Here is a 20,883-nt window from a genome sequence, read left to right as displayed (position 1 = left end):
CACTACCCGTTGAGCCCGACAATCTAGCCAGCTTTCTACCCACCTTATAGTGCATTCATCCAGCCCATACTTCTTTAACTTGCTGGCAAAAATACTGTGGGAGACCATGTCAGAAGCTTTGCTAAAGTCAAGGAACAACATGTCCACTGCTTTCCCCTCATCCACAGAGCCAGTTATCTTGTTGTAGAAGGCAATTAGATTAGTCAGGCATGACTTGCCCTTGGTGAATCCATGCTGACTGTTCCCGATCACTTTCCTCTCCTCTAAGTGCTTCAGAATTGATTCCTTGAGGACCTGCTCCATGATTTTTCCAGGGACTGAGGTGAGGCTGACTGGCCTGTAGTTCCCAGGATACTCCTTCTTCCCTTTTTTAAAGATGGGCACTACATTAGCCTTTTTCCAGTCGATCGGGAGCTCCCCTGATCGCCATGAGTTTTCAAAGATAATGGCCAATGGCTCTGCAATCACATCCGCCAACACCTTTAGAACTCTCGGATGCAGCGCATCCGGCCCCATGGACTTGTGCTCGTCCAACTTTTCTAAATAGTCCCGAACCACTTCTTTCTCCACAGAGGGCTGGTCACCTCCTCCCCATGCTGTGCTGCCCAGTGCAGTAGTCTGGGAGCTGACCTTGTTCGTGAAGACAGAGGCAAAAAAAGCATTGAGTACATTAGCTTTTTCCACATCCTCTGTCACTAGGTTGCCTACCTCATTCAGTAAGGGGCCCACACTTTCCTTGACTTTCTTCTTGTTGCTAACATACCTGAAGAAACCCTTCTTGTTACTCTTAACATCTCGTGCTAGCTGCAACTCCAAGTGTGATTTGGTCTTCTTGATTTCACTCCAGCATGCCTGAGCAATATTTTTATACTCTTCCCTGGTCATTTGTCCAATCTTCCACTTCTTGTAAGCTTCTTTTTTGTTTTAAGATCAGCAAAGATTTCACTGTTAAGCCGAGCTGGTCGCCTGCCATATTTACTATTCTTTCTACACATTGGGATGGTTTGCCCCTGTAACCTCAATAAGGATTCTTTAAAATACAGCCAGCTCTTCTGGACTCCTTTCCCCCTCATGTTATTCTCCCAGGAAATCCTGCCCACCAGTTCCCTGAGGTTGTCAAAGTCTGCTTTTCTGAAGTCCAGGGTCCGTATTCCGCTGTTCTCCTTTCTACCCTGTGTCAGGATCCCTGAACCCTACCATCTCATGGTCACTGCCTCCCAGGTGCCCATCCACTTTTGCTTCCCCTACTAATTCTTCCCGGTTTGTGAGCAGCAGGTCAAGAAGAGCTCTGCCCCTAGTTGGTTCCTCCAGCACTTACACCAGGAAATTGTCCCCTACACTTTCCAAAAACTTCCTGGATTGTCTATGCACTGCTATATTGCTCTCCCAGCAGATATCAGGGTGATTGAAGTCTCCCAGAAGAACCAGGGCCTGCGATCTAGTAATTTCCGTTATTTGCCGGAAAAAAGCCTCGTCCACCTCATCCCCCTGGTCCGGTGGTCTATAGCAGACTCCCACCACGACATCACCCTTGTTGCTCACGCTTCTAAACTTAATCCAGAGACACTCAGGTTTTTCTGCAGTTTCATACTTAAGCTCTGAGCAGTCATACTGCTCTCTTACATACAATGCAACTCCCCCACCTTTTCTGCCCTGCCTGTCCTTCCTGAACAGTTTATATCCATCCATGACAGTACTCCAGTCATGTGAGTTATCCCACCAAGTCTCTGTTATTCGAATCACATCATAATTCCTTGACTGTGCCAGGACTTCCAGTTCTCCCTGCTTGTTTCCCAGGCTTCTTGCATTTGTGTATAGGCACTTGAGATAACTTGCTGTTTGTCCTGCTTTCTTAGTATGGGGCAGGAGCCCTCCCCTTTCACGCTCTCCTGCTCGTGCTTCCTCCCGGTATCCCACGTTCCCACTTACCCTCAGGGCTTTGGTCTCCTTCCCCCGGTGAACCTAGTTTAAAGTCCTCCTCACTAGGTTAGCCAGCCTGCTTGCGAAGATGCTCTTCCCTCTCTTCGTTAGGTGGAGCCCGTCTCTGCCTAGCACTCCTTCTTGGAACACCATCCCATGGTCAAAGAATCCAAAGCCTTCTCTCCAACACCACCTGTGTAGCCATTCGTTGACTTCCAAGATTCGACGGTCTCTACCCAGGCCTTTTCCTTCCACAGGGAGGATGGACGAGAACACCACTTGCGCCTTAAACTCCTTTATCCTCCTTCCCAGAGCCACATAGCCTGCAGTGATCCACTCAAGGTCATTCTTGGCAGTATCATTGGTGCCCACGTGGAGAAGCAGGAAGGGATAGCGATCCTAGGGCTTGATGAGTCTTGGCAGTCTCTCCGTCACATCATGAATCCTAGCTCCTAGCAAGCAGCAGACTTTTGTTCAATCCCGCATCTGTCTCCTTCGGGAGATAGATTGCAGCTCCCGCTTCTTCTATGCCCTTGAGAAAAGGAGGGGGGCCAAGAAGCACATCACCTGCCTCCTGGCGGAGGACAATACCCCTCTCACGGATCCGGAGGAGATGCGTGGAAGGGCCAGGGCCTTCTACGCTAGCCTTTTCTCCCCGGATCTGACCAACGCTGAAACCCACAGGATGCTCCGGACCGAACTCCCGACTGTCAGCGTGGGCGACCGAGACCGGCTGGAGCTGCCTCTCTCTCTGGCCGAGCTCTCGGAAGCCCTCCGCCGCATACCCACCAATAAATCTCTGGGCACGGACAGGCTCATCGTGGAGTTCTACTGTGTGTTCTGCGGGCATTCGGTTTTGGGCCCCAGTTCATGGGCTTTCTCCAGGTCATAGAATCATAGAATCTCAGGGTTGCAAGGGACCTCAGGAGGTCATATAGTCCAACCCCCTGCTCAAAGCAGGACCAATCCCCAATTAAATCATGCCAGCCAAGGCTTTGTCAAGCCTGACCTTAAAAACTTCTAAGGAAGGAGATTCTACCACCTCCCTAGGTAACGTATTCCAGTGTTTCACCACCCTCCAATGAAAAAGTTTTTCCTAATATCCAACCTAAACCTCCCCCACTACAACTTGAGACCATTACTTCTTGTCCTGTCATTTTCTACCACTGAGAATAGTCTAGAACCATCCTCTTTGGAACCACCTCTCAGGTAGTTGAAAGCAGCTATGAAATCCCCCCTCATTCTTCTCTTCTGCAGACTAAACAATCCCAGTTCCCTCAGCCTCTCCTCATAAGTCATGTGTTCCAGACCCCTAATAATTTTTGTTGCCCTTCGCTGGACTCTCTCCAATTTTTCCACATCCTTCTTGTAGTGTGGGGCCCAAAACTGGACACAGTACTCCAGATGAGGCCTCACCAATGTCGAACAGAGGGGAATGATCACGTCCCTCGATCTGCTCGCTATGCCCCTGCATATACATCACAAAATGCCATTGGCCTTCTTAGCTACAAGGGCACACTGTTGACTCATATCCAGCTTCTCGTCCACTGTCACCCCTAGGTCCTTTTCCGCAGAACTGCTGCCTAGCCATTCGGTCCCTAGTCTGTAGCGGTGCATTGGATTCTTCCGTTCTAAGTGCAGGACGCTGCACTTATCCTTGTTGAACCTCATCAGATTTCTTTTGGCCCAATCCTCCAATTTGTCTAGGTCCCTCTGTATCCTATCCCTGCCCTTCAGCGTATCTACCACTCCTCCTAGTTTAGTATCATCCGCAAATTTGCTGAAAGTGCAATCCACACCATCCTCCAGATCATTTATGAAGATATTGAACAAAACCGGCCCAGGACCGACCCCTGGGGCACTCCACTTGACACCGGCTGCCAACTAGACATGGAGCCATTGATCACTACCCGTTGAGCCTGACAATCTAGCCAACTTTCTACCCACCTTATAGTGCATTCATCCAGCCCATACTTCTTTAACTTGCTGACAAGAATACTGTGGGAGACCATGTCAGAAGCTTTGCTAAAGTCAAGAAACAATACATCCACTGCTTTCCCTTCATCCACAGAACCAGTAATCTCATCATAGAAGGCGATTAGATTAGTCAGGCATGACCTTCTCTTGGTGAATCCATGCTGACTGTTCCTGATCACTTTCCTCTCATGTAAGTGCTTCAGGATTGATTCCTTGAGGACCTGCTCCATGATTTTTCCGGGGACTGAGGTGAGGCTGACTGGCCTGTAGTTCCCAGGATCCTCCTTCTTCTCTTTTTTAAAGATGGGCACTACATTAGCCTTTAGGTGCCTTTAGGTACAGCCTTAGGTGCTGTATGCTGACGTGGAGTGTCTGACTGCTCGCTGCTGCATTGGGACTACTGCTGCTGTCGAGGAGGACTCCTGCAGAGGGACATTGTGGAGGGGGTTTATTTATAAAAGGAGTTACTTTTGATATCTCTGCTCCCGGGGTGGTGGTGACCTTTATTGCTGCTGTGGGGAGCACGGGGGAGAGGAGTGGAGCACTCCCCCTTGTCCATCTGCTCCCCTCCCTACCACCACCACCACCATCATCGCCGCCCCCTCCACCACCCCACATACCAACCAGACCTGCTCTTCGCCCCTCGACGTGGCTGATTGTTTCCCTCCCTTCACCACCTGGGACTGTTTGCAGCAGTGAGCGGCACTGGACTGAGCTACACAGGCGCACGTGGGCGCACGTGTCTCCCTACCTTGGACTTTCCCTCCCCCCAGCTGCGTTTGGCTGGTGGGGTCCCCTCCCTGCTATGCCCCCCAGCCTCCTGTGCCCCCACACCTGCAGCCCGCCCGCCCGCTACTTGCTTTGTTCCCCTGGGAGTTCCCCTTTTGTTAGTTTTGCCTCTCCCGCCCCGGCCCTTCCGCATTTTCTACTTGCCCCGCCCCAAACTTTGAGATTTGGTTTGGTTGCCTGCCCCGCCCTTAGACCTGGAGCTCCTTCCTGTGCTTTGCCTGGTCCCCTTTTTCCCTTGTCCTTTTTTTGCCGACCCCAAGCTTGGTCCCTCTTACCTAAGCACCCATGCCCCCTCCATAAGTGTTTGTGCCCCCTTTCAGTTGCCCCCCATCACTGTTCACAGATTCCCCAATGATATTGTAGCTCCCCCCCGATCCCAGTGCAGCCGGAGGAGCCGTATCCCTACCCAGTACCTGTGCCTCCCCTCTTGCCCCTTCATCTCCCACTTCTAACGCCCTCCTCCCCTGCCTGCAGCCTAGCGGGGAGGAGTGTTTGCTTCCCCCCTACCCCACCCCAGGGGCACCCTCCTTCCCTGTCTACAGCTTAACAGGGAGGAGTGGTTAGCCCCTTCCCCCACATTCCCCCTGCCCCTCCTACTGGACCCTCCTCCCCTGCGCATTGCTTAGCGGGGAGGAGCGGTTGCCCATTGCATCCCCACCCCCATATTAGGGCCTCCTCCTGCCTTTCGCCATCATGGAGGAGGACCCTGTTCCTGCCCCTGCTGAACCCGTGGTTCCTCCCTTGCCACCGCCCCTGCCCGCCCCAGCGGATGCCCTCTTGGTCACCATTAGCCCAGACTCCGCCACTGCCATGGCCGCCCTTTCCACCAGCAAAAAGGGTCAGGGAAATAAAAAGGGCAAAGGCCCCGTGCAGAAAACAAAACCTCCCATTGGAGGGGCTGCCCTCCCTGTGGCAGCCCCGACATCTACTGCAGCCCCTTCCTCCCGAGCTGTTCCCTCCACCAGCTCTGGGGGTGCTCCATCCCTAGCCCAGGTAACCGCCGCCCCCCCACGTGCCACCGCGCCATCTGCCCAACTGCTGCCTCCGGTACCATTCCTGGAGGCTGGGGCCGCTTCCCCTCGCTGACCAGGAGGCACGGCATCCGCTGCCTCCTGGTGCCCACCTCACCCCACGTTGAAACATACGTGTGGGCACTGGTGAGCGTGGTAGGGCCCACAGCCGTCGTGGCAGCCTCCAAGATGTATGGTAAAGTTGTGTTCTTCCTAGCATTGGAGGCCGCCACGCAGGAGGCGGTAGAGAAGAGCCGGTGGTGGGGGGCATGTTCGTCCCTCTAGAACCCCTGGAGGACCTGGGCGTACAGGGGTATTGACCTCCGTCCCGCCCTTCCTGCCCAATGTTGCCCTATTGCCTGCCCTCTTCACCCTGGGGAAGCCCATTTCCGTCATCAGCCCTCTCCCGCTGGCTGCAAGAACCCCCCTGCCCCCCGCCACGTTCTGTCCTTCCGCTGGCAGGTGCAGATCCAAGTGCCGCCAGCGGTGCGTGGTGGGGTGGCGCTCGAGGGGTCCTTCTTGGTGCCCTATCAGGGGGCCCATTACCAGGTCCATTATTTGACAGGAGAGGCCCGGTGCTTTCTCTGGCAGGTGATGGGACACGTCCGGAGGGACTGCCCCCTGGCCCAGCCTGGAGGAGCGTCCAGGACCCCCGAGACCCGGGAGGGTGCCGGCCCTGTCACCGCCGGCGACCCTGGCAGCCCGGCTGCCGCTGCCCCTCCTCCCATTGAGGAGAGGGCGGAAAGACCTTTGCCAGCTGAGGGAGAAGGCCCACCCCAGGGGGAAGTTTCCCTTTCCCCCGTTGTCCCAACCTTGCCGCCCCATGCCCCAAAATGATCGCCCTTGCCCCCTGGGCCTGCACCTGCTGACCGGCCCTCCACCTCCACTTTGGAGGGCTGGGTGCTCGTCCGGGGGAAGCGCTGTGCCCATAAATCGTGGGCTCGATCCCTCCCCTCCGACGTAGAGGGAGAGAAGGCCCCCTGAAAGATGCTGTGGGGGGCTGATGCTGTTACATTTTCCGCTGCGCCCCTGGATGGAGCCTAGCAGGTGACGCTGGACATGGCAGCCATGGCCACAGACGGAGATGCCACCGCCCCCCTTGTTGAGTCCCCTCCTGAGGAGGCCTCTGTAGGAGTTTCCCCGGCCCCTTTGCCATCTGTGCCCCCCACTGCTGTCAATATGGGGGCTATTACTGCCCCGGTTACTGGCGGGGAGGACTCTGGGGCCGCAGGGACTGAATTTACATCCATATTTGAGGAGATTGAGGCCCTGGGTCTGACCCAGGGGGAGGACGACCCCCCGCCAGCGGGCCTTGATCTGGGCAGCGGCTCAGTTCCACTGCCCCTCCTCCTTCTCCCTGCCCCTCACTCCCAGTTGTAGCCCCCACTCTGGTCCTTGGGGCGCCCCTGGCCCTAGCTATCTGTCCAGCTGCAGATGGCACCTCACCCGAGGCTGCCAAACCCCTAGGGGTGACGGCCGGTGCCAAGCGGTCGGGCCCCGAGCCTGTGGGCGCACCCTCCACTACCCGAACGGAGCAGTTAACCTCTCCTCTGGAGGGGGGCCCCACTTCAGTTTCTGTATTGCCTGACGCCGTGGCTGTGGGTGACATGTTTATCACAGCTCCTGTGCCCAGCGTTGGTGAAGGCTCCCCTCTAACCCTCATCCCCTTTGCACCCAATCCTGGCCAAGAGGAGCCACACCCCGGCAGCCCGACTGCTGGGGACCGTGAACCCACCAGTGTCCCCGCTCCTGTTCCTACCCCTGCTTCCGACCCCTCTCCTGCCCCAGTCCCAATATTAGCCATTGTCCCTGCTCCCACCCCTTTTTCTTCCCTAGTCCCTGTCCCCACCCCGATCCTATTTCCGTTACCAATGAGTCACTTGCCCCCTTCCCCGCCACCTGCCATGCTATTGCCGCCCCTGAGGTTGTCTCGTTCCCGCTACTTACGGACAACCCTCAGGGAGCGGTTTTCATGTCCCCTCTTCCCAACACTATGGGGGCTGCACTATTCCCTCCACTGCCCCTCCCATGCTGGGGACAGGGACGGGCTGCCCGGCGCAACCGCGCTGGGGTTCCGCTCCTTGCTTGCCCATTTCTGCAGGCCACGAAGATCTTTCAGGGGCCCCACCGGAGGACGGCAGCGGGTTGGCTGCCATGTCCCCCTTAGTGCTGAGGGAAGAGCTGCGCCATTTCGTACTGGACACCCGTGGCTCAAAGGGCAAGGTGCAACTCGCCCTCCAGTGCTGGGGGGACTTCCTCCACATCCTCCAGGCCATGAAGGCCCTCCTGGGGAAGGGGAGAGGGACCGGGAGGCTGGGCCTCATGGTCTACCAGCAGGCCCGCAAGTTCCGTGACTCCCTGATGACCTTTGGGGTCGAACATGGGTTGTTGCGGGGCCTGCTGGAGGCCATCGATCACTCTGCCCGTGAGGATTCACCCCAGCCCTCCCTATGAAGGACACCATTTTTGCTATGTTGAACACCAGGGGCTGTAGCGTGGGTCTCCGCAGGAGCCAGGTGCTCTCCTTCCTTCGGGAGGGGGGGTACTCTGTGATCTTCCTGCAGGAGACCCACACGGCTCCAGCTGTCGAGGCTAGCTGGAGGCTGCAGTGGGGGGACGAGGTTTACTTTAGCCATCTCGGCACCCGTTCAGCTGGGGTGGCCACCCTGTTCTCCCCCGAGCTGCGGCCCGAGGTGCTGGGGGTAACCGAGGTCGTGCCGGGTCGCCTGCTGGACGTCCGGGCCTACGTGGAGGACTGATATTAAACCTGGTCAACATTTACGCCCCAAACGTGGGCCCGGAATGAGTGCGTTTCTATCGGCAGGCGTCAGCCTTCCTCGGCACCCTGGATCCTCACGAGTGTCTGGTCCTGGGCGGGGACTTCAACACCACCTTGACCGCTCAGGAGTCAAGACATCCCAGGCAGCCGCGGGCGTCCTCAGGAAGATCGTGGACCATCACTCCCTGGTGGACATCTGGCGCAACCACCACCCGGACGATGATGTCACCTTTACCTATGTCCGGGTGGAGGAGGATTGGTCGCGCCACTCCCGGTTGGACCGCATTTATTTTTCGCGTTTCCATCTGGCATGAGCTCACGCCTCCGGCAGCTGGCCGGCCCCTTCTCGGATCACCACTTGGTGACCGTGATGGCCTCTCTCAGTTCAGAGAGGCCGGGACCGGCCTATTGGCATTTTAACAACAGTTTGCTGGAGGATGTGGGCTTCATGGTGCCCTTCCGGGAGTTCTGGCTGGCCTGGCGGGGGCAGCGGTGTGCCTTTCCTTCAGTGAGGCAGTGGTGGGATGTGGGGAAGGTGTGCGCACGGCTCTTCTGCCACGACTACACCTGGGGTGCCACCTGGCAGAGGGATGTGGTGATAGGGCAGTTGGAACGGGAGGTCTTAGAGCTAGAGAGGCATCTGGCCTCCAGCCCCAAGGATCCACCCCTCCTTGCAGCGTACTGGGAGAAGCAGGAGGAGCTCTGGGCCCTGGAGGACCATCGAACCCTGGGCGCTTTTGTTCAATCCCGCATCCATCTCCTTCGGGAGATGGATTGCGGCTCCCGCTTCTTCTGTGCCCTGGAGAAAAGGAGGGGGGCCAAGAAGCATGTCACCTGCCTCCTGGCGGGGGACGGTACACCCCTCACGGATCCGGAAGAGATGCGTGGAAGGGCCAGGGCCTTTTACACTAGCCTTTTCTTCCTGGATCCAACCGACGCCGAAGCCCACAGGGTGCTCTGGACCGAACTCCCGATGGTCAGCGCGGGCGACCAAGACCGGCTGGAGCTGCCTCTCTCTCTGGCCGAGCTCTCAGAAGCCCTCCGCCGCATGCCCACCAATAAATCTCCAGGCATGGACGGGCTGACCGTGGAGCTCTACCGCGTGTTCTGGGACATCCTCAGCCTGGACCTTGTCATCGTCTGGGCCGAGGCCTTGCAAAGTGGGGTCCTCCCTCTCTCATGCAGGCGAGCTGTGCTCGCCTTATTGCCAAAGAATGGGGACCTCCGCAACCTACGGAATTGGCATCCCGTCTCGCTCCTCAGCACAGACTACAAGGTCGTAGCGAAGGCCATTTCGCTGCGGCTGGGGTCCGTGCTGGCCAACGTGGTCCATCCTGACCAGACTTACCCTGTCCCGGGCCGCACCATATTTAATAACTTGTATTTGGTCCGGGACCTCTTGGAGTTGGGGTGTAGGGATGGTCTGTCGTTCGCCCTCCTGTCCCTGGACCAGGAGAAGGCATTCGACAGGGTGGAGCATGGGTATCTCCTGGGCACTCTGCGGGCTTTTCACTTCAGTCCCCAGTTCATGGGCTTTCTCCAGGTGCTGTACACTGACGTGGAGTGTCTGGTCAGGCTCAAATGAGCCGGTCAGATTTGGGCGGGGAGTACGGCGGGGTGTCCCCTCTCAGGCCAGCTGTATGCTCTGGCGATTGAGCCCTTCCTCCGCCGGAGGTTGAAAGGGTTGGTGCTTTGGGAGCCGGAGCTACGGCTGGTCTGTTGGCGTACGCCGATGACGTGCTCCTTGTGGTTTAGGACCCGAATGACCTGGTGCGGGTGGAAGCCTGCCAGGCCATTTACTCGGCGGCCTCCTCCGCCCGGGTCAACTGGATCAAGAGCTCTGGCCTGGTGGTCGAGGACGGGTGGCAGGCGAGCTCCCTCCCACCCACGCTTCAAGCCATCCGGTGGAGCGCGAGTCCGCTGCTCCATCTTGGCGTTTATCTATCCGCCACACATCCTTCTCCGCCAGAGAACTGGCAGGATTTGGAGGCCAGTGTGGGTGACCGGTTGCGGAGATGGACAGGACTGTTCCGGTGTCTCTCCCTGCGAGGGAGGGCGCTGGTGCTGAACCAGCTAGTCCTGTCCATGCTCTGGCACCGGCTCAACACCCTGAGCACGGCCCCGAGGATCCTGGCCAGGCTCCAGAGGATGGTTCTGGATTTCTTTGGGCCAGGGCTGCACTGGGTCTCTGCAGGGGTCCTGAGTCTCCCCCTGGAGGAAGGAGGATAGGACCTGGTTTGCTTGCACAGCCAGGTCCATGTCTTCCACCTTCAGGCCCTGCCTTTATGGTGCAGGTAGTCCGGCACGGAGCAAGTTGGCGCATGCCTTCCTCCGCCGCCCCCGAGGGCTCCGATATGTCTGGCAGCTCTTTTTTTCTCCATCCGAAGGGTCTTCTGCAAGACCTCTCTGAGCTGTCGGTCTTCTACCAGGACCTCCTCCAGACCTGGAAGCTTCTTTCAGTGACCAGTTCCTTTATGGCCACCGAGGGGGCGGACCTCCTTGTGGAGCCTCTGCTACACAACCTCGATCTATGTGTGCAGGTGGCGGAGTCTCCCTCAGTGTGTCGGAGGTTGGTCCTGGCAGAAACCTCCAGAGTCAGAGACCTCCTGGACTACGACGGGGGGACTGGGTGGAGCCCCATGTGCTCAGATGACGCATGGGGCTTTCCACCATTCCAACCCCTAGGCGCGTACTCCAAGAGGTGAAGGCCGCCTTGTCACCCGATTCTCTCGTTTTCCTGCAGCAAACCCTGCAAGAAGGCGCTCTCCGCCAAACCCCTCACCCTTGGCCCTCCGGACATTTTTCTTGGGCCCCTGTTCTGCGAGCCCCCCTGGCCTCCCCTCTCCCACACTCCAAACTGGCTGCATACCCTGCAGCCAGTCCGGTGTCAAACTGCGCCCGGAAACCATCTGTACACGCTCCTGCTCCTTACACTGCACTTCCTCACCCTCGCGTCCTGCCCCGACACCAAATGGCGGGACTATCTTCCACCTAAAGAGAGTGAGGAGCCCCGGTGGGCCAGCCTTTATTCCACCTTGGTCCCACGGCCCGCCGGAGACATCGGTTGGCGGCTCCTTCATGGAGCTGTGAGCGTGGGCGTGCACCTGGCGTGGTTCACCCCTATACCCGAGGCCTGCCCCTTTTGCGGCATGAGGGAGAACCTGGCGCACACCTATCTCGAATGTGCCAGGTTGCAGCCCCTATTCCGGCTCCTCCAGAACCTCTTGTTGAGGTTCTGGCTGCACTTCTCCTCACACTTGTTCCTCTTTGTGCACCCTATCCATGGCCCCACAATGTCACGAGACCTCCTCGTCAACCTCCTCCTGGCCGTGGCCAAAGTTTCCATCTATAATACTAGGAGGAGGATGTTGGGCGAGGGGGTGCTCTGCGACTGTGGGGCTTATTTCCGTTCCTCCCTAGTTTCACTCATCTGGGCAGAGTTCCACTGGGCAGCGTCCACTGGCTCCCTTGACAACTTTGAGGAGCAGTGGGTGCTGTCCGGGGTTCTCTGCTCGGTGTCCCCATCCGGTATCCTTGTTTTGAACCTCTGACCTTCACTCCAACCCCTGTTTTTCATTAGTTGTCCCCCACATTTACTTGGTCCCTGGGTCCAGTGGTCCCTCCCGCTAGGCTGGGGGAGGGGCCTTTAGAAGTAGACAGGCTTGTGCCCACCCACCTCGCGGGTTTCCAATAAGATCCCTCTACAGGGTGTCAAACAACCAATCAACAGCCATTGTCCAGTAAGGGAGCTACAAAGCAATGACTCACCTGCATGAGGCCACACCAGGGGAATTGCTCAACCTTGCTTGGAGAGACTCAGCAATGCCCACCAGACATGCCTGGACTTGTGCTCCCCAAGCACGTGGACTGAGGGTATAAAACACACAGAATGGACACATACTGAGCCCTTCTCCTGCCCCCACCTATGCTGCAAGCAACCAAGACACTAAGAAGAAGACGCGATTCCAACAAAGGAGATTGGCCCAGGTTTAAGGAGCAACCGTGTATAATAAGGACTGCAATATCCTGTGGGGTGAGAAAAACTGCTTAATCTAGTTGCTGTCCAGTCTAATAGGGTTGAGAGTTTAGATTGCGTGCTTATATTTTATTTTATTTTGGTAACCACTCTGACTTTTTGCCTATCACTTAATATCACTTAAAATCTATCCTTGTAATTAATAAATTTGTTTGTTTATTCTACCTGAAGCAGTGCATTTGGTTTGAAGCTTGTCAGAGACTCTCATTGGGATAATAAGCCTGGTACATATCAATTTCTTTGTTAAATTGATGAACTCATATAAGCTTGCAGCGTCCAGCAAGATGGAAGTTCCTAGGGTTGTGTCTGGGGCCGGAGATATTGGCTAGTGTCATTCGGTTGCACAATCCAAGGAGCAGCTTACATGCCAGAGGCTGTGCGTGAACAGCCCAGGAACGGGGGTTCTCACAGCAGAGCAGGGTAAGGCTAGGTCCCAGACTCAAGGATTGGAGTGACCTAGCAGATCACTGGTCCGGATAACATCAGGGAAAGGTCACAGACTGCTGTGTTGGTGGGAAAGTTCCTCCCACCAACAGAGCTACCACCTCTCACGGAGATGTATCAACTAAGCTGATGGCACAGCTCTCTTCCTTTGGTATAGAAAGTCTTCATTGAAGCACTACAGCAGCACAGCTGCATCCCTGCTTTGCTGATGTAGCATTTTAAGGGTAGAACTGCCCAAAGTAAAACACTGCAATATAAAGCATGCGGGTTACACAGCTACATGAGAGGGAAGACGGGATGAGGCGAAGGAAACCTGGGTGCATTAGCAAACTAAACCAAAATCCCGCATTGGTTCTTAGCTAGGAGAACAAAATACTAAAAGAAAGGAGTCAATTAATTATTCATTAATTTAATGAATGAATGACTTAATTAGTTCGTTTGTTCTTGCTGATCTTGAAGCCAACAGAACCGTCTGAACTATTATTCCCTCTCAGGGAAAATAAAAGACAATGAAGAGACAAGACATTTCCTTGTTCAAAATAAGTTTCAAATTAATTAATATAGAGCTTGAGTGCTGGCACCTTGGCTCGGATCCTGCAGTGAGATCTGCGTGGGCAAGCCTTAAGCCTATGCGGAGCCTTTTAACTATAACAGCAGGCAAGGAGGGAATCTGATTCCAGGATCAGGGCCTTCGGTGCATCATCAGAAGTAGAGCTTAGACAATAATTGATTTTATGGTTTGGGAGCTAAACTGAAAATTCTGGGGAAAAAAAATCAGAAACTTTTTTTTTAGCTTTTCATTGTGTTTTAGGTCATTTGTGCATGTTTTTCATCTTAGCTTGTTTGTTTTTTTAAACTTGGCAAATTGCTTAACAAAATGCCATTTCAAAGGAAAAAATTGAAATGTTTCTTTTCAAAATGGTCTGCACAAAAGGTTTAGAATTTTTCAAGAGAATATGTGTCCATTTTTTCATTTTATGGCCAAAACTATTTACTGAATTCAACTCGCAAATAGTTGAGGTGATCACAAAATCATATTTTTTGGTGAATGTATTATTTCATAGAACCATAGAATCGTTGGATTGGAAGGGACCTCGAGAGGTCATCTAGTCTAGGCCCCTGCACTCATGGCAGGACTAAGTATTTGCCCCCCAAAACTGCCCATCTCTAATCATCCATCTTCCCAGATCTAGATATCAACAGCTACACAATGTGATGGCACTACTGGATAAGTACACCTTAACTGCCAAGTCTTCATTTAAACATATGAGAGGCAAAATTGAAATCATTGCCTGGAACGTACAGAATCTTAACTCCCTCCTGAGAAGTCCTAACACCTTTTCATCCATCCAAAATCATGATAATCGGCTGAAGTCTCTGACATGAGACTCATTGGAAAAATGGAGACATTGAATGAAGAAAAACATTCAGCCTGATTATAGCTCAGGGGTCTTTCACACACCATGGAAGTTGCTAGTCCAGTCTTCTCTCATTTGAATTACAGTATCTTCAGACATGAATCAGACTCAGATGGTAGACAGAATTGCACATCTTCAAACAGACAGCACTATTTGCTCAGTGGCCACACAATATTTCATCAATAGAAATAATCTTCACTCTTCTAATTACTTTTATTTTGCTTATAGAATTGCAAACTGCACACTTGGAGATTTCAGTTTAGTTTCTTCAAAAGTATTATATCAGTCTTCACCTATGTCAAGTCCACTGAAAATGACTGAAAGTGTTCCAGAGCTTAATTTAATGAAAGTGAAAGTGAAAAGAATGGAGAGTGAAAAATCTTAAGAAAAACACCAGTAATATCCTTATTACTTTGGTATGTAATGATTGAGGCCTCATTTACACACAGTTTTGTCCCAATCTATTTTGCTTAGGGATGTGATTTTTTTACCATATTAGTTAAAGTGGTACTACCTTTACTGTGGACTCAGTTATATCAGTAGAAAAGTGCATCATACTGTGTTATGTTCATGGCTTGCACTCAGAGAAGATAAAAACATCAAATACTCTTTCTGGAAGGTTGCAACATAACACTACCTTATTTCTTAGAATCTAGAACCTTAACACGCCAGAAACAAAACCAGAGAGAGACAAAGCAGGCTGCTTACTCAGGCAGTGAGGCCAACTTTGCTCTAGACTGTCCCTTTGCAGACTGATTGCTGAAGTCCCAGATCACATGATTCCCTCTAGAGCCACCTAGCTTTCAAGCAGGACCAGGAAAGTTGGAAACCCCTTACACTTAAAGTGGTAGCTTATAATTTAGCAAAGTTTTCAATACCCTACATACCCCTTACATTTACAAAAATAAGATGCTCCAGTGTAAGAACCTTTGTAGTGATATAACTGTGTCTGCACTAGCAGGTTGTGCCTCTTTAACTATACTGCTTCAAACCAATACAGTTAAAGCAGTACAAAAGCTGTGTGTAGACAAGCCCTGAGATTTTCAAAGCTGTGTAAGAAATCTGACTGGCCAGTTCCCATTAAAATAAATGGCAATTTGACGTCTAAAGCCCATAGGTAACTTTGAAAGCCTCAGTCAATGTGTCCTCTCACTTGGATTATCATTTTGATACCAGATTAGACATTTACATAGAGGGTTTCCGATCTCCCTTGCACTGAAATAATCCCACTGGCTTCAACAGTTTGCTCCTAATTTACACCTCCACCTCCACTGTGGTCAGCATCCGTGCAGCTAACCCAAGGGCAGACAACAGATACGCTGGAGGGGTTCTGTGGTGTTGAGACTAGTGCCTTTAAGGGCTGAACTTCCCAGTCAGAGTGACTGTGACGCTCTTGCTATTATTGGAACAGACTAAGAATACGCACCTGAAGTGATCACTGAGAGCCCTGATTGACAACTGACCAACACAGGTTCTATTGGCTACAGTAGGCAAAGCCTTAGGAGGATTTATATGGCACTGCAGTACATGGAGATAGCTGCAGAAGCATCCTGGCGTCTATAAAGCAGGATCCGTACTGTTGGGGAAGGTCAGTTGGATTCCTGACTCAGCCAGCCCCTCGCTGCCCTTTGCAGAAGGAGATGTCAGTCTCCCACAGACCTGTGTTTTACTGCCCTTAGCTCTTCTGTTCACCACACCTTTATTGTTTTCCTTTTCTCCCAGGCACCCAGAGAATGCCCCGAACTAGCAAGCGTGCCACATCCTGCTCTGGCTGCAAGGCAGCAAGGGGCATGCAAACAGGGAGCCTTTTATAAGCAGCCTGCCCTGGGGCTCTAGGTAAGTGTTTGGAGGGTATGAGGCAGGTAACGGCACTGAACACTCATTCAGAACAGTCCCAAGGGAACCTTTACCGTTGTGTCAGTGCAGCCTATTTGCCAAAACAGGAAGTGACTGGGCACTTTTTAAAAACGACGCTTTAAAAATGCCTGTTATATCATTGTTTTGTTGAGGCAAGGGCACGATGTGAAAGGGAGGCTGCACAAATCATGCTGCAGGCATGGGTCACTAGTTCTGAATCAGATGGGACAGCCAGGGACATCACTGTCAGCACCAGCTTTCATGTTCCCACTCACCTGCCCTACAGAACAGGTAGGATACAGCCAGTCAGTGGGAGTTATTTGTTTTCTTTCATTAGACAATGGAAAACTGACAGATGAAACAAGGACTTGCCAAGGAATCTGAGTCTTTTAGCCTTTCCTATGAGTTTTCACAGTATGGACTGATCCCAGGCTCTTCTGTGTGGCTCCTCTTCATGCTGGAGGACCAGTCCTGATGAACTGCAGGCAAGATTCCCATTGACTGGGTGAGGACTAGAGACGGGGAGGCATTTTTTTGACAACATGGATTTTTGTGAGAAAATGCTGCTTTGTTGAAGCCAAAACTTTTCATGGCAAGGTATTGGTTTGGACAGGAAACATTTCCCAGGTCCAGGGTGGAATTTCTGCCAAAACCAGAGTGACCAGGCAGAAGAATGCTTGATGGTCTGATGGCTAGGGTGCTCCTTCCCCCATCCCAGACAAGGTTACTGTCTATTGTTTTGCAAAGAATACCTTCCCTGGGTTTGTCCTGATATGTACTGGGGAAAATATTTGAAATCTCAGCGTTTCCAAGGATGGGAAAACCATTTACCACCCAGTTGTAATGTGGACTCTTCTGTCCCTCTGGCCACTAACAGGAAAGCCATAGAATCATAGAATCATAGAATATAAGGGTTGGAAGGGACCCCAGAAGGTCATCTAGTCCAACCCCCTGCTCGAAGCAGGACCAATTCCCAGTTAAATCATCCCAGCCAGGGCTTTGTCAAGCCTGACCTTAAAAACCTCTAAGGAAGGAGATTCTACCACCTCCCTAGGTAACGCATTCCAGTGTTTCACCACCCTCTTAGTGAAAAAGTTTTTCCTAATATCCAACCTAAACCTCCCCCACTGCAGCTTGAGACCATTACTCCTCGTTCTGTCATCTGATACCATTGAGAACAGTCTAGAGCCATCCTCTTTGGAACCCCCTTTCAGGTAGTTGAAAGCAGCTATCAAATCCCCCCTCATTCTTCTCTTCTGCAGGCTAAACAATCCCAGCTCCCTCAGCCTCTCCTCATAACTCATGTGTTCCAGACCCCTAATCATTTTTGTTGCCCTTCGCTGGACTCTCTCCAATTTATCCACATCCTTCTTGAAGTGTGGGGCCCAAAACTGGACACAGTACTCCAGATGAGGCCTCACCAATGTCGAATAGAGGGGAACGATCACGTCCCTCGATCTGCTGGCAATGCCCCTACTTATACATCCCAAAATGCCATTGGCCTTCTTGGCAACAAGGGCACACTGCTGACTCATATCCAGCTTCTCGTCCACTGTCACCCCTAGGTCCTTTTCCGCAGAACTGCTGCCTAGCCATTCGGTCCCTAGTCTGTAGCTGTGCATTGGGTTCTTCCGTCCTAAGTGCAGGACCCTGCACTTATCCTTATTGAACCTCATCAGATTTCTTTTGGCCCAATCCTCCAATTTGTCTAGGTCCTTCTGTATCCTATCCCTCCCCTCCAGCGTATCTACCACTCCTCCCAGTTTAGTATCATCCGCAAATTTGCTGAGAGTGCAATCCACACCATCCTCCAGATCATTTATGAAGATATTGAACAAAACCGGCCCCAGGACCGACCCTTGGGGCACTCCACTTGATACCGGCTGCCAACTAGACATGGAGCCATTGATAACTACCCGTTGAGCCCGACAATCTAGCCAGCTTTCTACCCACCTTGTAGTGCATTCATCCAGCCCATACTTCCTTAACTTGCTGACAAGAATACTGTGGGAGCCGAATCAAGCCCTTTCCTAAGGGGCACCAGATGTAGGCCAGGCATGGGATCTTCCTTCAGATCCACAAAGCGAATCTCATGCCTGATTCTTCTCCCAGTTACACCAGGATAACACTAGAATAACTCAGTTGACATGAATGGTATTACTCTGGATTTACACCAACATTCTACTGTCCCAAGAGGCCCAGAACTCCCAGAATGCTCTAGCAGGGAAGAAAAGCTGAATATCAGAATTGTGATCAAGTTTATGCTTCAGCCTTTTACCTTGTCCAAACTGTTGTGTTAGCTGCCACAATGGTTGTTTACACTGATCCTGTGCAGCACTGGGTCAGCTAGCACAACGGCTGAGGACCACATTCACACTTATGGGCAATGCACAGCATAGGCCAGGCCAGAGAATGGAATTTTACCTTTTGACTTGAGCACTGAAGGGTAAGATTGCAATATTCAGCTTTCAGGAGGGGGAAGAAAACCTGGTGTGACATTTAAAAGCAGAAGTAGCAAGTGATTGACAGTTCAGGTCCTCAGCAGAAGAGTTTGTATTGAGGCAGCATGCCCCCTGCTCACTGACAGCACTGGCTGGCTGGCTGACACTGTCAGCTTTTTTACCCGAGATGTACCTTGGACATGTTCTAGTTGCTGTCAAGGAGACTGGTCTTTTTGTTGCTTTTGCTTGAGCATCTTCTGAAAAACTAAAAGTCGAAGACAAATCTTTGAAAGCCCACGTTGTGCTCTCTCCTCTGGCTCTATTTCAGTCGCTATCTTTCCAGGGCTTAAAAAATTACCCTCCGCTTCTGCAGTTTCCCTCCTTTCAGAAGTTAACTTTTAATAAATGCTGGAGTGAGGGAGCAGTTTGGCTCTGAGCTGACCCTGGATTTTAAACAGCCCTGACTTCTGCGGATTTGCCTTTGGTTCAAATCTAATTTCCATCCCCTCAAAAAATCTTCAGATCCTCCTTCCTCCTTACTGAAAATCAGTTTCATATCTTTAGGGAGCAGAACAGAACAGTGTGGTTCACAGATAAAAAAGAATTACTCTGAGTTGCTTTTAAAAAAACCTGGTATTGATGTGCACCAAGTCTCCTGTTTGCTAGTGGGTAATTAAATCAATTAACAAGTATCCGTTTATTTATTTCCCTAGTTTATGGATGTAAGCAGTTTGTATAGCAGTTTGTAACCAGGTCCAGCTGTAACTTGCCTGCCATTATGCTGAACACACGTGAATATTTAGACCAGTGCAGCCTCCATCCAAGGCTGGTGTCACTCCCGTGCCAAATTCAGACCTGGTGTGAATGGGGTGAGCTGATTCATGCCAAGGGTATGTGAGCATCTTGGACTACACGGCACATTGGAGCTGAGTTTGGCAGCAATTACATGGTTAGGCTTGGCACAATGGAGAACCCCATTCTCACCAGCCTCCTGCCACAAGCTTCCTCCCAGTCCAGCTTAGAATGTCATCCCAGACTGCTGCTCTGAGCTACCCTCCTTTCCCAGGGGAAAGGCAGCAACAGCAGCCACCAGGCAGGAATCTGACAGTTAGGAGTGGGACGGGGAGGCCTGAAAAGGGGCCACAGCTGGGCTGGGCCACGAGGCTCACAGAGGGAAATGCTTGCCCTGCATGTCATGTGGTGCCCATGCTTATGACGTGTAGGAACTCAAAAGGGCAGGCGTGTCCTCAGGGGCATAGCTGCTGCAGGTGCATGAGAGAGGCCAGCATGCCTTGTTCACGTCCCCAGCCAGCTCACCCTCCTTCCATTCCAGCTGAACTTCTAAGCTGTACAGGATGGATCTCCTCTCCCAGGGCATCATTAGAGTTTTGTGACTGGACGAGGCACCGACTCTGCGGAGTTCTTATGCGCCACCACAGTAGGGGTTCTGCAGGAAAAATGCCTTCCCTAGATGCTCCGCCCCCCCCCGATGCCTACATTTTTGTATTGCCCTCCTTCCATGTTGCTTGGTCTCCTGCACAGAGCGCCATGACTGCTGGACAGTCTCTTATGCAGCACTGAAAGGGATTTTCATGGCAGGCTTTATGGGGCCATTTGCATGGCTGTATCCTGGATGCTTACACTGTAAGGCCAGAAAGCACCATTAGCTCCTCTAGTCTGACCTCTTGTATAACACAGGCCATCTTCCAGAAAGGCATCCAGTCTTGACTTGAAGACCTCAAGAGTTGGAGAATCCGCCACTTCCCATTGGTAGGTTGTTCCAATGCTAAATTACCCTCAGTGATAAAAATGTGTGCTACATAGCTAATGGGAATTTGCCTGGCTTCAGTTTCCAGCCCTTGGTTCTTGTTTTACCTTTCTCTGCCAGATTAAATAGACTTTTAGTACACTGTATTTTCTCCTTGTGAAGAAATAATACACTGTTATCAAGTCAGCTCTTGATCTTCTTTTCGATAAGCTAAACAGATCAAGCTCCTTAAATCGCTCACTGTAAGGCATTTTCCCAACCCTCAAATAATTTCTGCAGCACTTTTGTGCACCTCCTCCAGTTTTTGAACACCCTCTTTAAACCGTGGCCACCAGTGCATGCTTCCACTGCTGGTCTCACCAAGGGTGGTGTAGCCGGGCAGTTACCCCACTCCTAAGAGAAAAAGCTAGGCTGATTGGGGAAATAGCCACAGCTGGGAGCTCC

The sequence above is a fragment of the Caretta caretta genome, chromosome 11, assembly GCF_965140235.1.
Source record: "Caretta caretta isolate rCarCar2 chromosome 11, rCarCar1.hap1, whole genome shotgun sequence".
Lineage (NCBI taxonomy): Eukaryota > Metazoa > Chordata > Testudines > Cheloniidae > Caretta > Caretta caretta.
The sequence above is the reverse complement of the archived record's forward strand: the minus strand, read 5'-3'. Positions refer to the sequence as shown.